Source organism: Coloeus monedula, assembly GCF_965178545.1.
Source record: "Coloeus monedula genome assembly, chromosome: 7".
NCBI lineage: Eukaryota > Metazoa > Chordata > Aves > Passeriformes > Corvidae > Coloeus > Coloeus monedula.
In genome coordinates, this window is record NC_138787.1 from 17,466,118 (window position 1) to 17,481,247 (window position 15,130).

A 15,130-nucleotide genomic window follows, 5' to 3' on the forward strand; every position below is an offset into this window, starting at 1 on the left:
TAGGACATATACAGCACTGGCATTTAAAAAACCCCAAACTTCTAACTTCCTCTATGTCTGTATTCTGACTTACAAGAAATAGCTGAAAGTTGTAGGTTTATATTTACAGCTCAGAAAATCATGGTATGGAGATGGTGAAATTAATTACAAACATAGTAACACCATTCGTAGCATAAACTCTACTAGTAGGGCCTAAGACAACAGCCATAGGATATGGGGTAATGGTTTTGAGTTAAAAGAGGGTAGATTTTGATTAGATATAAGGAATAAGTTTTTTTAAGATGATAGTAACAAAACACTGGAACAGTGAGGTAGTAGATACGCCATCCCTGGAAACATCCAGGCCAGGCTGAATGGGGCTCTGAGCAACCTGATCTAGCTGAAGAATATCCCTGTTCATTGCAAGAGGCTGGACTAGCAGACCTGTCAAGGTTCCTTCCAACCTAAACCATTCTGTGACTCTGTAACTACATATTCCTTAATATTTCATAACATTACAACCAAACGCAGCTCATGTTACCTGGCCCCTCACTATATAGCTTTCTTTTCACTAGATTTGTGGAAGCTGGAGTTTCCTTCATATGACCAAAGCCATATTTTAAACTTGCCAGAAATCCAACACCCATCAAACAGCCTGAGGATGTTTACTTTCATTTGTGTACTGTACCTGTTGCTGTTTCCTTCAACACGTATAAGGTTGATATGGCAAATTCAACACACAAACAGCAAAAAAAAGTAAGCATTTACTTTAGTATTCCACTGTGAAGGATTTTTTTAAATCTCATTAAACTCAGCTTAAGAAAGAAACACAAGCCTGAAGGAAATTCTTGGAGAAATTCCTTTTTGAAGTATAATTGCCCAGAGTAACATTTCCCATGAAAATTATCTACAGAAACCGCTGCCTTTTCCCATACCAACAGAGTCAAAAGCTTCAAAACCAGAAAGCAGTTAGTTACAAGGGAAAAAAAACCTCCCAGAAATCTCTGGGAATTGTTTGAATTCTTCATTGTTTTAAAAAAAATTTAGAAAATACAGGAGTAATGTACAAGTATTTGCTACCCTACACATGAGGCAGAGGGGCTAATTAAACCATCAGGACAGGCTCACTGTATACACACACATTACAAATATAAACACACATCCTTAGCAGTGAAGCACTAGCAATTCCTTCCCGTCTCCCACTGCAGTGACAGCAGGTTCCCAGCGTGGCACAGGCACAGGAGGCTGACTAAAGTCCCTTAAGAAATACAGCCCTCCTGAGACAAAGCCACATGGTAAAGAAGCATAAATTCTCAGGATTCTGAATGATTATATTAAAAACAAAACAAAACAAAACAAAATCCAAACCCTTGCTGATATCACATGTATTTGGAGAAACAAGAGCAAAACCATTCATTTCTGTCACACTAAGAACATCAGTAGACCATGGCTCAGCTGAAATGTCCAGCACCCAGGGGTACACACAAGCACATATCACACACACCTGTGCCAGAGGACTAAAGGAAAATGAAGCAGTAGAACACTCTCTGCTTTCATCTCCAGAGCAGACTGGAGGAAGAAGTAGCAAAGGAGAGCAGTCCCACGTCCACCACCATTTGCAATAGAGCAGGAGGCCAGGGATTCCCCTATTACAGAAGTCACAGAGCTTTACCTTTCCATAGCCATGGTGGCTTTGTAATAGTGTCCAAATGGCTGCTCAGATGCACAGTAACTCTCACACCTGTGAGTAAAGTTATGCTTTGGATGGTTGTATAAAAAACACATCCAAGCATATAAATAGGCAGAGTACAGCCCTCCAACACCAGCACTTGGAAAAAACCCCAAACATGCTCCTACAAGTATATGTGAACCAGTGTTCACAACGCAGACATTTAAGAATAAGCTCCCAGAATGGGCTAAGAACAAAAAATTGCCAGCAATAAGCAAGGCTGCAGACAAGGCCCCCAACAGTACAGCTCTAAGCACTATGGAGGATCTGGGAACACAATAGCAAATTAATGTCAAAAAGCAATCTTGATGAACTACAGTACAACAAAAGGTACCTCTTTCAGCCCGCAGTAGCAAGGGAGATGTTTAGGGAGACTTCAGTAACAAACCCTCCAATATTGTTTTCCAGATATATATCCTGCCATGTACTTGGAAAGAAAAGGTTGTTTAAATATAAACCCTTAAGGGTTTTCAAATAATCAGTGTTGTACACATCACTGTTAATATATCTATGATGGAAAGAAAATATAGTCTTCCTGTGTAGTTTTTAAACAAAAACAAAAGAAAACCCTATTTATTATATATACATAGAAATGCTTCACTGAACATATAAGATCCATAACAACGACATCTGCTTAACCTCTAAAGGTCAAGGTCATGTCATTTACACCAAGATAAAAAAGTCTAATTAGAGTATCTATAGCTGTACAGGCAAAGGCTGGTTATTAGAAAAGAACTATTATAAACCAAACACAATTACACTGTACAGAAACCATTAGATATTTGATGAGATTTTAATCTTTGAGCTGGTATTATTCTGCAAGTTAATCATCTAGAGAAAAGAAAATCTGTTAAGAATGCAATTAAATGTACTAGTTCCATTAAAATTGAGCTGATATAGTTAATTGTAGTCCTAAAATAGCAATTTCCTCACACCTTCACTAAGCATTTTTTTCATCTACTGAGTAATAGTCTATTTAAGGAGCACTTTTCACTTAAACTCTCAAATAAGATTTGTGAATACTTTTGTTCTGTCACGCTACCCCGTACAAGTTACACTGACGTTTGCTATTCGACCTTGGCTTCCTAGTTTGCTCTGAGAAATCCAGCAAAGGCTTTTGTTTCAGTTACTGTTAGTCCACGGTACCTGCATTGCTGAAGCTTTCGGGAAGAAAATCACCGATCTATCCTCCCAGCACACGCCGGCAATTAGAAACTGACATGAAATGACGAGCCAATGGCAAAACTCACGTCATACAGTCATTTTAAGCATCAGCACTTCTGGCAAACACATGATTTCCAAACATTAGTTTTAATGAACCCATACATCTTCAGAGTACTTGGAAGGGATTTGCAGCCTTGCTAGCAAATTGGGAATACAGGCCGTTCCTGCCTTTTTCTGAGCGAAACAGAATGAAAACAAAAAGGTATCCTAAGAGTACATCAACTTGGCAATAGCTAATCTGCAACTGAATCTCACAGACCACAGAGTTTATTGGAGCATTTTAAATTGCTCTGCAGAGAAGGGCGAAAAAATCACGACTTCGGGGAGCGCCAGGGAAGCCGGGGCTGACACGGGCGCATCTCGCTGCGCGGATGCCGTTACGTAACCCCGGCCCGGCCCCCCCGGTCCTGATGCTCCGGCTGCGCCCCGGGGCCGCAGAGCCACGGCCGGGCCGGGCCGGGCCGAGCCCCAGCCCCAGCCCCAGCCCCAGCCCCAGCCCCAGCCCGCCGCCACCGCGCCCCGGCCCGCTCCCGCCTCCCCCGGCGGCACCGGCCCCGCGCATTGCCCGCGGGCCCGCCGAGCCCCGGCTCCTCCGCCCCCCGACCCGGGGCTCCCCGCACATCCCGTCCCGCCGCTCCGGCCCCGCACCCGCGGCCCCAGCGCCGCCGCTCAGCGCCCACCTCCTGGCCGGGATCCGCGACGCATCCCCGCTGCGGCCCGGGAGGCTGCGCCCCGCCGCTCCCGCTCCCTCCCGCCGCAGGTCCCCGCCCGCCTGACGGAGAGAGGGAGGGAGGGAGGGAGGGGGCGGGCAGCCGCCGCCGCAGCCCCGCAGCCCCGCCGCGCCGCCCCCCGCCCCCGCCCGCCGGCCAAGGTGCCCTCCGCGGCCGTACCCACCTGCGGCGGGCAGCCCGCGCCTGCCCCCGCGGCAGCGGGACAGGCCCTGGGACAGGTGCCGGGGACCGGGCTGAGGAGGGGCTGGCGGCGCAGGGATGCTCAGCCGAGCGCGGCCGCGGCCCTCTGCACGGAGCGGCGGGGCGGTGCCGGGGCTCGGCACGGCACCTCGCCGTCCCTCCCGCAGCCGGCCCCGGTACGCCGAGCAAAGCCCCGAGTCGGGGTGCTGCCGGCGTGTCGGAGAAACTGGGCAGCAGCGGGCACCGCGTAACGGGTTTGGGTCATGACATCGGGTCTGGAATTAAACGGGAAAGCACGTGGGCAACAGCGGGGCTGTGCTGGAGCGAGAGGGACCTCCGTGCCAGGGGCGGGAGGATGGTGTCAGACAAAGCGGTGCCTCCGAGGGACAGAGCTGTCAGCAGCAGCCTAAGGGCCTTTCCCCACCCAGGCTTGGTGACACAAGCACGACACCCAACCTTGCACCGTCACCCTCCCGCAGTGGTCGCTGCGTTAGCTGATCAATCTTTGTCATCCGATAATGGGAGGTTGTAAAAAAGCACGTTAGACGCGCCAGAAAGCTACCGTAGAAATTACTCCTTTGATTTAATTTGTATTACGTTTTGGGGGGGTTGGTTTTTTCGGTAGGTTGCTTTTTGGGGGATTTTTTTTGTGCAGGGTTTTTTGGGGGGGGAAGTTGTTTTTTCTTCCCTGTAGATCCTCCGTCACAGCTTTTACAGCATCTTTGGTAGCTTAACACACCTTTGGAAAGGGGAAGCTGGGCTGTCTTGTGTAGAGAACCTATGGAGTGGAACAGGTCACCCTGCTGTGGAGCAGACAGGTTGTAGACTCATCTGTCTGATTAGTGACGTGCCTCTGGCACCCTGATCCTTCTGCTAGGGCCCTGTCACTCCCTGTCCCCAGGGCTGGCACACTTCCTGCCCTCCAGAGATGGCTCTGAGGCCTCTCTTAGCAAACTGTACTCCTACTATTTACATTCCCCACCTCAGACCTGCTCTCTGGTTCAAGGTAACAAGATTGGAAATAGATTTTTGTCATCCAAGAAAATCAGTTGAAATCCCTGGAGAACTAGATGCCATTGCCAGCAAATTTCAATAAGAGAATGGGGGGAAAGGGCAAATACCTCCAAAAAAAAGTACATTTAGAGCATTCTATAAATAATCGAGCCTACACTATTCATTAGGCAAAGATAAACAGGCTGTGTGATGCTGGTTTATATTTTCCCCATTTCTCAAACTAGCAGTTCCAGATCTGGCAGTATCACTGTGCAACAAAGGATCATTTTGGGGACCCTGGCATACAAAAGCCATAGTCATTTTCCTATTAAAGCAGAGACCTCTGTAGAAGGATCCCTTGACACAGTATTTTTTGTGTAACTTCTCAGATAAGCTTCTTGAAAAAAAAGCTTTATTCTTTCAGCTGAACCTGCAAGTCTCATTTTGAATGTGGTGGAATAAAGTTAGGAAATTCATTAAATAACACTTTTCTTTTTTTCTTTTTGGTGTTCAGGTTCCAAGAGCTGGAGGTGGAAAAACATTAAGCAGGACTTTGGTGGGTATCAGAGTAAGTTTTCATGAAAAATCCACAGAAAGATTAGGTAAGAAGCCACATACATTATAGAACACATTTAAGATCAGATTATTAGAGAGCGATGCCTCTCCCCCTATTAAGGTGCAAATGACACAATATGCCGAAGTCAATAGTATGGATATTATTTAACAGTAAATGTGGGGGGAGAAGGGGGTGGGAAAGAGAGAAAAACAGGAAAAAGGAAGCAGGGGGAGTGGGGAGGGAAGAGAATGACAGAGAGACATCACTGTGATAGAAGGATATCACTACCCGTGGATCCAGACAGCATCCTGTTCCTCCTCTTCTGGTCTTCTCAGTAGGGGGGGTCCTGTGAAATGTGGAGTTCAATGGGTTAATACGTTCAGGTGTCCATGGGAACACCCAAGCACATCCCCTCCATGGGAGGGAATGTTTTACAGTCTTTTGCAATACGGGATCTGTTGCAACGTTGTGGATCCTGTGCCGTCCTTTGGTGGAAGGCCTCAGAAATGAGTATGGGGGTGCTTCAGGGCTCTTTGATGGCTTATGATCCCTTCTAACACATGGCAGCTGCCTCTGACAGCAGCACAGTCGAGCCACTTATGCCCCATCACAAGGAGTGCACGTGTGTGAATGTGAATATCCCGTGTGGATGTGACCTTCCCCGAGGAGGGGCAGCAGGAATGTCACAACTGGACTGGTTTGTATGAGGGAAGACAATTGGCATGATAAAAACACCCTCCAGTCTCTGGAGAGTCTGCTTCTTATCTGGCTCAAAGCCCAGCTTGTAGCCTCCGAGGCCGGGTGTTCACCCCCTCTGTCTCATGCAGAGCAGAGGCTTCACCACCACACCCCCAAAACTTCTCCTCCTCCACGGCAGTTGCGGGGGGAAGAGTGTGCAAACCTGGCCTCAGCAAATGAGGCTGTGGCTACGGCTCCCCCCACCAGACCCAGCCAGAGCTGATTTTCCAGCACAGCTGATGAGCTGGCTTTCCTTGTGGATACATTCTTCTACTCCAGTCTTGTTTACTTCTCTTTAGGCCTGAGATAATTGAAAAATAATACCACCTTTATTTTATTTCGAGTTCCCATCAGGTGTCTTAACTCACAGTTCAATTTCCCAGATTCGGGTGAAGTGGGCTTCATGCTGCTTCTTTAGAGACTTTGCCATAGTGGGCAAAGTCCTTTGATGATCATAACAGTGTTTAACACAATTATGATTTTTAAGTCTCTTACAGACACTTAGTAATACCAGGGATGTAACCACTTATTTTTCTTCTAAAAGAAATAAGTAACAGGGCAAGGAGATAGAGGTGTCTTAAGGTCACCATTCAACAGCACCATTTCAGACAAGAGGTCACTCAACACCTGTGACATGAAAGAAATTCCAGAAAATGCTCTTGTTAATTAGCTAACTTGTTTCTGAACAACTTATTCTTTAATATTCTCTAATGATCTTGATACCAAATTCTTATGTGGCTATTCCACAGATTGGTTTTTTTTTCACTAATTTGCCTATACTTAAACCAAAGAGAAACAAACATGTAGAAGGGCAGCTTAAATTTTTTTAAAAAATAATACAGTTATGTTACATGGATGGTAGATGACAAAGTGCTGTGTATGCACACAGGTACCCTCATCTTCTAAGGTCTAAATAATATAGAAGTGTTTCTTAGATAACTGTAGTCATTCCCATTCTTTAAATCAGGCAGTAGGAAAGTTTATTAAATATAAAATTAAATGTTTGCTTACTAGCCCCATGCTGAGGATAAGCAGATCTATGGACAGGGAAAATATTTACTTACAGAACCTTAAGGAAATACTTTTATTTTCTCCTTTAATAAGCAATATTGTTGTTTCATTGCTGTCATTTATTGGTGGGGAGGGGGTTGTAAAACAGTATCATTAGGCATAGGTAAAAGACATCTTTTTAATAAAGATTTTTGTAAATTATACCTTGCCTTTTTTGCAAATTCATTGAATTATGAAAAGCTGTGAGAGTGCAGTAGTAACCAGTGAACTGAAGTGCTTTGAAGACAAAGCATGAAGTAGAGCAGCAGAGAGCATTACAGAGTGCATGAAATTAAACAAATTAGGCAGAGAGAGAGCTTGGGAGGCAGGCTCATAGCAGGCAGAAGCTGTGAAAGGAGAAAGGCAGGCACCAGCAGATGGAAACTGGATGTGCCCTAGAGTAGGGGAGTGCCACAGGACTGAAGAGCCATCTCCAGGAATCAGAAAGCACAGCTGCCATTAGGACCACGATCAGGTAACCAGATCAACATCCCCTTTCTTTGACAGATACCGAGCACCCAACACAACATTATTTACCTTCCTCTTTGAGTCCTCCTTAGGGCTGAATTGCTTAGAATACTTCTGGATGAGCACTGTTGCACCTAAATAGCCTAAAATTACTTGTGTGAAGACAACACAGTTTCCTGAAGATCCAAAATTACTCATGGTAGGCAAAATGAAAGGTGACTCTGAGCAGCTGTAGGAAGATCTGACAATAGTGAGCAATAGGACAATGAGATGGTGGCTGAAGGTCTATGTCAACAACTGGAAACTAATATAAACAGTAATGAAAATAACCCTAACTAAACTTACATAATAATGGGCTATAAATTAGCCTTTATTACTTAGAGTCATTGTGAGTAGTTTTCTGCAAACATTGGTTTGCTACTCAGCAGTAGTCCAAAAGGCAAACAGTGTTAGAAATTGCTTCAAAAGCAGCAGAAAACAAAGCAGAAAAGCTCATTACAGCCCTACGTAAGTCTCTTTGCACTTGAGTGCTGTGTACAATTCCAGTTCCTTCATATGAAAATGTGAAACTACAAAATGCATGTATGCAGCCAAAAAATATATATGCAGAGGTATGGGAGTGCATCTGTGTGAGGAGGTAATTTCTAGTTGAAGAGCAGACTGAGAAAGGATTGTCTTTTGATCTATAAAATCCCCAATGATACATAGGAGGCTGACAGGAAGCAATCACGTGGTGTTTTTTATCACACAAGACCTTGGCAAGACTCAGTAAATGATCAGGCAGAGGGTTTAAAACAACAACTGGTAAAAACTTTTTCATACAGAGTGTTATTAAATCAGATGGCTTGCTTCTATACTACACTGTAAAGCTGAAGAGAGAGGTTTTTAAACTGGGATTATGCAAATGAATGAAGGACAGCTGTAGGCACAACTATTTCCTTTGCAGTTCCTGCTGAAAAGGTGCCTGCCCACAGCCTGTTAAGTTGCCCAAGAAAGGACACTCTGTCTGCCCTGTTTTCCCTGACATCAGTTTCTAAGCAGTGTAGAGAGCAGGATATCAGATTAAATGGACCTTTACAGAGTCCTGTACAGCCATTCAAATGGTTTATTCTTTTCTTTCTGTGCAGCTAGGTGTGAGAAACCAGAGACAAGCAGCATCCCTACATGTGAAAGCATACTCCTGCTTTTCCCCATCTTCCCTGGGAGTGAAATCAGTCTCTTAATTCTTGATCTTTCCATTTGGGTGTTCTTCCATTCCCCTGAAGAGAATTTGGAAAAACTGTTTTTATCTTCTCAATATTTTGCTCTTCAGTTTCTGTAGTGATAGTCCCTGTGCACTGGTCTATTCATTTCAGCACCATTTTCAACCATCCTTTGTACAGGACTGAGGCACTACATAGCAAGAGAAGCATAATAACATAAGATATGCATAGAGTATACCAAAAATACTTCCCATATTCATAGATCATCACAAAAAATAAAATCTAAACTATTCTTGGACATCCCTGAAGGAAAAAGGAAAATTATGTCTTCTCATTGAAGAAACTGGAAAGGGAAATAGAAACACCCAAAGATGATTTAAAACTGAAGTTACAGATAAACTTAATAATAATTTACAAGAGTTTTATTTAGACTATCCCTATTAAATAAAAAAAGCAGAAAAGCAAATCTGAAATGCAGTTTGTCATAACTCCAAGAATCCCTGAAGACAAACATAATAAATCAATCTCACATAAACAAACTCTGTATGGTTGGTAGTATAGTTAACTATATCCACTCAAAGAGAGGCAAAGTTTGTTTCATACTTTACTTTAGCAGTGGGTAGTAGTCCCGTGGCCTCATTTTCAGCACAATGCACGACTTCTTTACTATGTAGACTGCAAAACCAAAGCAGTATAAACACTTTGAGCTATACATTTTAAACAACAGAGAAAAAAATCTCTGGTTGGAAGTGTTGTAACTACAATCCTTATAACCCTGCTGGCTATTACCAGCCCTCTACTTTCTATTCTAGACTCAGTTCTTTCCAGCTTCAGTATTTAAAGGACTTTTCTCTCAGTAGCTCCCCTAGAATGGCATTAAAAGGGTCACAGTGGTAGCTTCCTCTGCACTCTCTGAAAACTACCTAATTAATTTATTTTTCCAAAGCAACAGAGATTACCCAGCTTCAAACAGTTTCAGATGGTCTGCAGGATAAAATTGCAGGAATGCTGTTTTATATGGGCATTGAGGCTATTTTTGCCTTTAACCAGGCAAAGGATAAAACTTACTGTGATACCTGTTTATGGATAACCCGTGTCTAAAATTCTGGCCATAATTTTAAGTAGCTTAGTTGGTATGTTGCCACAGAGAAGAAAAACTTTAATGTCCCCCAGCACTATTATAAGAAGTGAATTCAGAATAGAAGTGAATGTTGTGGACTTGATTAAAATTTAAAAACATCAGTGGGTCAAAACATGCACTGTATGTTTTCATATGCCATTGCCTTTGATTTTGTTTTGCTGATTAAGCATAACTTCACTCCTGCTATCCTTAGCTATAACAGACACTTTAGAAAGGGGATTTAGTGTGCCCAGCATGAGGATAATCAGCATTCCGGTACTTAAAATAACTTTCAGCCATCTTGCAATTTTATTTGTGAAGCTGCTTATAATTTCAAGTTTAGAAAATATTTCGAGCATATATTTGCATTTCTGATTGGTTTGATGTCCACATATCTGAATATGCTCTGTTAACATTGCCCTGTGTCTTTTAAAATGCCATCTGAAAAATTCACGCAGAACTTTCCAAAAACAGAACTTGGTCAGAAGAGCTGGAAGAATTCCCAATGAAACTTCTGTACTCCCAAGCTCAGGATTTGTAAACACTTTCTCTAAATATAGAGTAGGGTCTGATCAGCAGTGAACTCTTCAGTCTTAATAAAGTCCTGCAGATGCTGGGTATTAGATATTGCATGTTAACATTGAATTTGGATACCCCACACTGCATGTTGGATGAAGCTCTACCTTCCCAAGCCTCAGAGTCTGCAGAATTTCAAGAAAAATTCATAATAAAAGAATTAAGGTAGGGGAGCAGGCAGATGTATACTATAAAGTAGATGAAATGAAAATCTTATTTCAATATTTAATTAATCTGTCAGTGCCATGTATAGCTCAAAACAACAGCCCCACCATCTACAAGACAAGTGGACTGTACAGCAGTGAAGTGTTATTTTCAAGCTGGGATTTATGTTTACAAAGCACCAGGGCCCATCATCCCTCAAGCAGCTCCCCTCTAAAGCTTCCTTTAAAGCATTTCTAACCAAGCAGAGCAAGCAGCTGGACTGTGTTTTGCGTTCTATGCAGCTGCACACCTCTCTTCACCCTTGTAGCCAGCAGAGCTGCCTGGCACAGTGCTTTGGGCTCCACAGCTTCAGCTGCCAGAGCTGCCCAAGGCATCTGGGATGTCCTGTTTTGAGTGTGACACAGCACCAGGCTGGCTGCAGGAGGCCTGATCCTGCCTGAAACTCAAGCTTCTGGTGCTGTGCTTGTCCCTGCTAAGAGCAGAGGCTGTGGATGAGGGACCTGACGTGAATTTGTGCTGCAAGTTGTTCAGTGAACTCCAGACAGCTGCAGCTGGGGTGAGCTGTGTCAGAGCAAGGAGTAGGTACAGAACCACCACACAGCAGAGGGAAGAACAAGAAATTACCCGAGATGAGTGAGCTCAACAGAGAGCACAGGATTTGGAAAACCTGTTTTATTTACTGCTTTAAAATACTGCTTTAAAAGTAATCCTGGTGCTATAACATTCACTATGTGCATACAACATATGCATGGTGCACAACACTGTATTTCAAAATTAAACAGAAGTAAGACACTAAAGGGTGACATTATTACAGACTGATCTAAGGGCTTCTGTGGTTCATTTGTGATAGACATCCACCCAAGACTCTGAAGAGGGATTCCTTGTGGAACAGGGGCGTATGATACCCCTGGAAAAATTGGACAACCCAGGGTTGCTGAGGACAAACCCCTGAACTGGCCCCTGGCTGCAGGCAGCCCTGAAAGTCCTTGGCAAAGTTATGCACTGGTTGGCTCCCCCATGGATTAGGAGCCATCTCGAGGGACTGGGTGTGAATCTTTGCAAAGTAGATATAAGCTTGCATAGGTAAACAATAAAGGGAGCACGATGCTCAAATCCTATCAGTGTTCATGTCGTTACTCTGGCCGGCTCTCCAGGACTCAGGACCCCCCCAAAAAGACTCCAAATCCCTACACACAGCCTAATCTTAAGGCATTTGGCTTCCAAAGCATCAAAATGCCCCCCATCTTTTCTGTCTTAAGAGCTGACTCATTTGAAGTATCCTGCTTTTCCCCAATATCTAAATTGGATTTCCCCAAAGAATTCCCCACACACCTTACCTCCTATTAGACTGTTTCCTATTCTATTTCTTGAAATCCGAACTCTTTTATTTATAACCTTCCTTATTTTTCCTTTGTTTTGTCCCTATTTCCCCTGATTTTCTCCCTAATTCCTGCTCATTATTTTCCTCCTAATCTCTTCCAGAGAAATTGCAAGAATACCAAGAAATGGTATAGAGAGGTGTTCTGTATGCAGTGTTTTCAGGTATCACATAGGAAGTTTTCATACTGAGCATGACAATTTTAGAACTATTTGGTTAATCCTGCATTTGCAAAACTATGAAAGGTCTCTGGAACAGCAAGAAAAAAATCAGAAGCAGACACATGAGGCCTGTGCAAACAAAAATAGAGCATTTGTATTTAAAAACTAAAAGGCCATAAAGAAATAAATAGTTTTAAAAATGAGAGAAAATAGGCAAGTTAAACTAAGGTTCTGTCTTCTCTTAATTACTTTAAATTTTTTTAATTATTAACTTATTTTAAAGTATGTTAAATAATGTTTGAAATTGATATGCCTATTCATAATTTTGTGGAAAAAAAAACCCCAAACAAACCACAACCTTTTGATTAAGAAATTATCTATATAGGTTGACTATTTTAAGAGCAGGTTAAGATTCAATAATGTCAGCTTTGGATGGAGGCTGCAGCCTCCATCTACACATCCAGAGCCCAGTGACCTCTGCTGGAACTGGGGGATTCCTGGAAGTGCTGTGGCATCATCCTTTGTCCCTTCGCTATCACTGTAAGTGAACTTGGCATTGTTACCCTGCCTCTCTGATATTTTTTTCTTCATTTTATTCTGGAGAAAAATTTTTGGAGAAATTTACCACTATAACAGCAGTTCTAGTTTGACATTCTGTAAAAAAACTTCATCAGAATCTTTGGTGAGGTTTTAAATGAATGTTTAACAAATACAATTTAAGTTCAGGAAAGTGGCATAGTGAGAATATGATATGAGGAGTTTTCCTGAATTAAAGCTGTGCACATAATTACACGCTGTTTTCACCTTCAACAGCTTCCCCTTCTCACATAATTATTCCTTCTGTCTCTCACTTACTGCTACAGTAATTGGAAGAGTGGAGGAGCCTGGCATTGCAGACATTAGATGATGTCTCCGTAGAGAGCAGAAGAAACATAACAGAGTGCCCTGGGTCAGAAAAAGGACCACGAACAGGAAGAATGAGGAAGGACACAAAGGAAATCAGTTGCACTGTGCACTGCAAACCTGGGCTCTGCCCCCCATGTGAGCTTCTCTAGCAGTGGTTTGTGCCACCAAAGACAGGTCTCAGGAGCACCAGGATGAGGGGAACTGCAATCACTGATTCACAGATCACATTCAGGATGCACAGCCCTCTTGAGAATGGCCTTTTCTCACTTAATGATCGGAAATACCTTAATGTAGACATTCAGATGTAGAATGTAGAAATTCCCATCTTCCTGCAAGGTTCCTCTGCTGACCAAGTGGTTATGACTCAATAAATGGATAAAATGATTTCTACTGGACATAATTGAGTGTGATTTGTGAAATCTCTATTTTCTCATTTTCAAAAGGTACAGAAGTCTTGTTCAACACCAACAGAAACTATGGCTGATGAACACAGCTGAAATGTAAGTCACTTATAGGTAAGCATGCTAAATTCTACTTAGCAACATTAAAGCACTAATACTGCAGAACAACACACCAAAACCCTCATACAGTTTTGGTCAATTCACTCACCAGCATCAAAAAGAATGCATGAGACAGGTTTTTTTCCAGTACAGGAACCTAATGCTCATTCTCACAGCAGACCAAGTTTTTACTTACCAACAAAAGGACCTAGAAAAGCAGCATGCCACTTAGCAGTAGTGCTATGCAACAATTAAACAGGGAGTGATGAATATCATATCCAATCAAAAATGTACTTACACAAAGTGTTACCTAGCCAAAGAATAGAACATGAATGTTTTCAGGAAATATGCTGAACTCTGAGGAGAGCAATAATGATTTTACTCTAAGTATCTTCTAAAAAACCAGAATACTAAAAATGATTCCCCACGTGAGTCACTTGACAGGCTGATGCAGCAGTGACTGAAAACTAAACTCTACAAACAGTGTCTTGAACCCTTAGAAAGGAAAATGGGAACATTTCTTTTTTTTTTTGAGCTCCAGCCCAGTTCTCTTCAGCTGCAGACCAGACTGAACAAGCTGGCAAGGGAGTTCCATAGCCCAAAGCAGGACTGCACACAGAGCACTGATCTTCCATGGCCAGGGGAGTGCAGTAGCCCACTATTCCCAGAGGCATGTAGGAATAAAAACAAGACTAACTAGAAAATGGCATTGTTCTAATTTGTAACATCACTTCAAGCTGTAAAGGGTCTCTGTGTGTTGAATGCTCCCTCAAGCAGCTGTTAAGAGCAATTCCAACAATCCAAGGACTGTTCCTTCCCATCTTGGATGGCCAAACACCATCAGCAGTTAGTTTTTGAGTGTTTACCCTCCTGGGGATGTTTATATCCCCTAAACACACAGGCATCCACCCCGTTAAACCAGGGATCTTGGCATAGGAGACTCATCGGGAGGCCAATTCTACCACACAAATGAGAAGCTGGGGGCTTTTTTCAACTGCCTATACAGGGATTCTCAGCATTTCACCTGCTACTGTGCAGATCCACCACAGCATACAGGTTCTGCAGCATGTGTCAGACCCTCTGTACAAGCATGGTGTCTCTCCACACTCACAGAATAGGACTGATGCTTTCTGAAAACCTTGGACTCGCTGCACACACTGACTGTACAGCTAAGGCTGTAAAGGTGCTGGCTGACAGTTCTGGAGTTTGGGATTTATGGCAACCTGGTCAGAATTATTTCCTGTGTGCAAATACAGAAAATCCCCAAATGCTACCTGAAATTTACCATGAAGGATGGGGGGAAAAAAAACCAACAAAAACCAACCAAATAAACAAACAAAAAACCCAACACACCAACCCAAACTGGGACTTTTTCAGGGGAACACAAGAGAAATTGCAAACCTCCTTATAAACAGCTGTCAGGCTAGAGTTAGAGACAGGATCCAATTCTCCAGGCTCAACCATAAACCTGTTT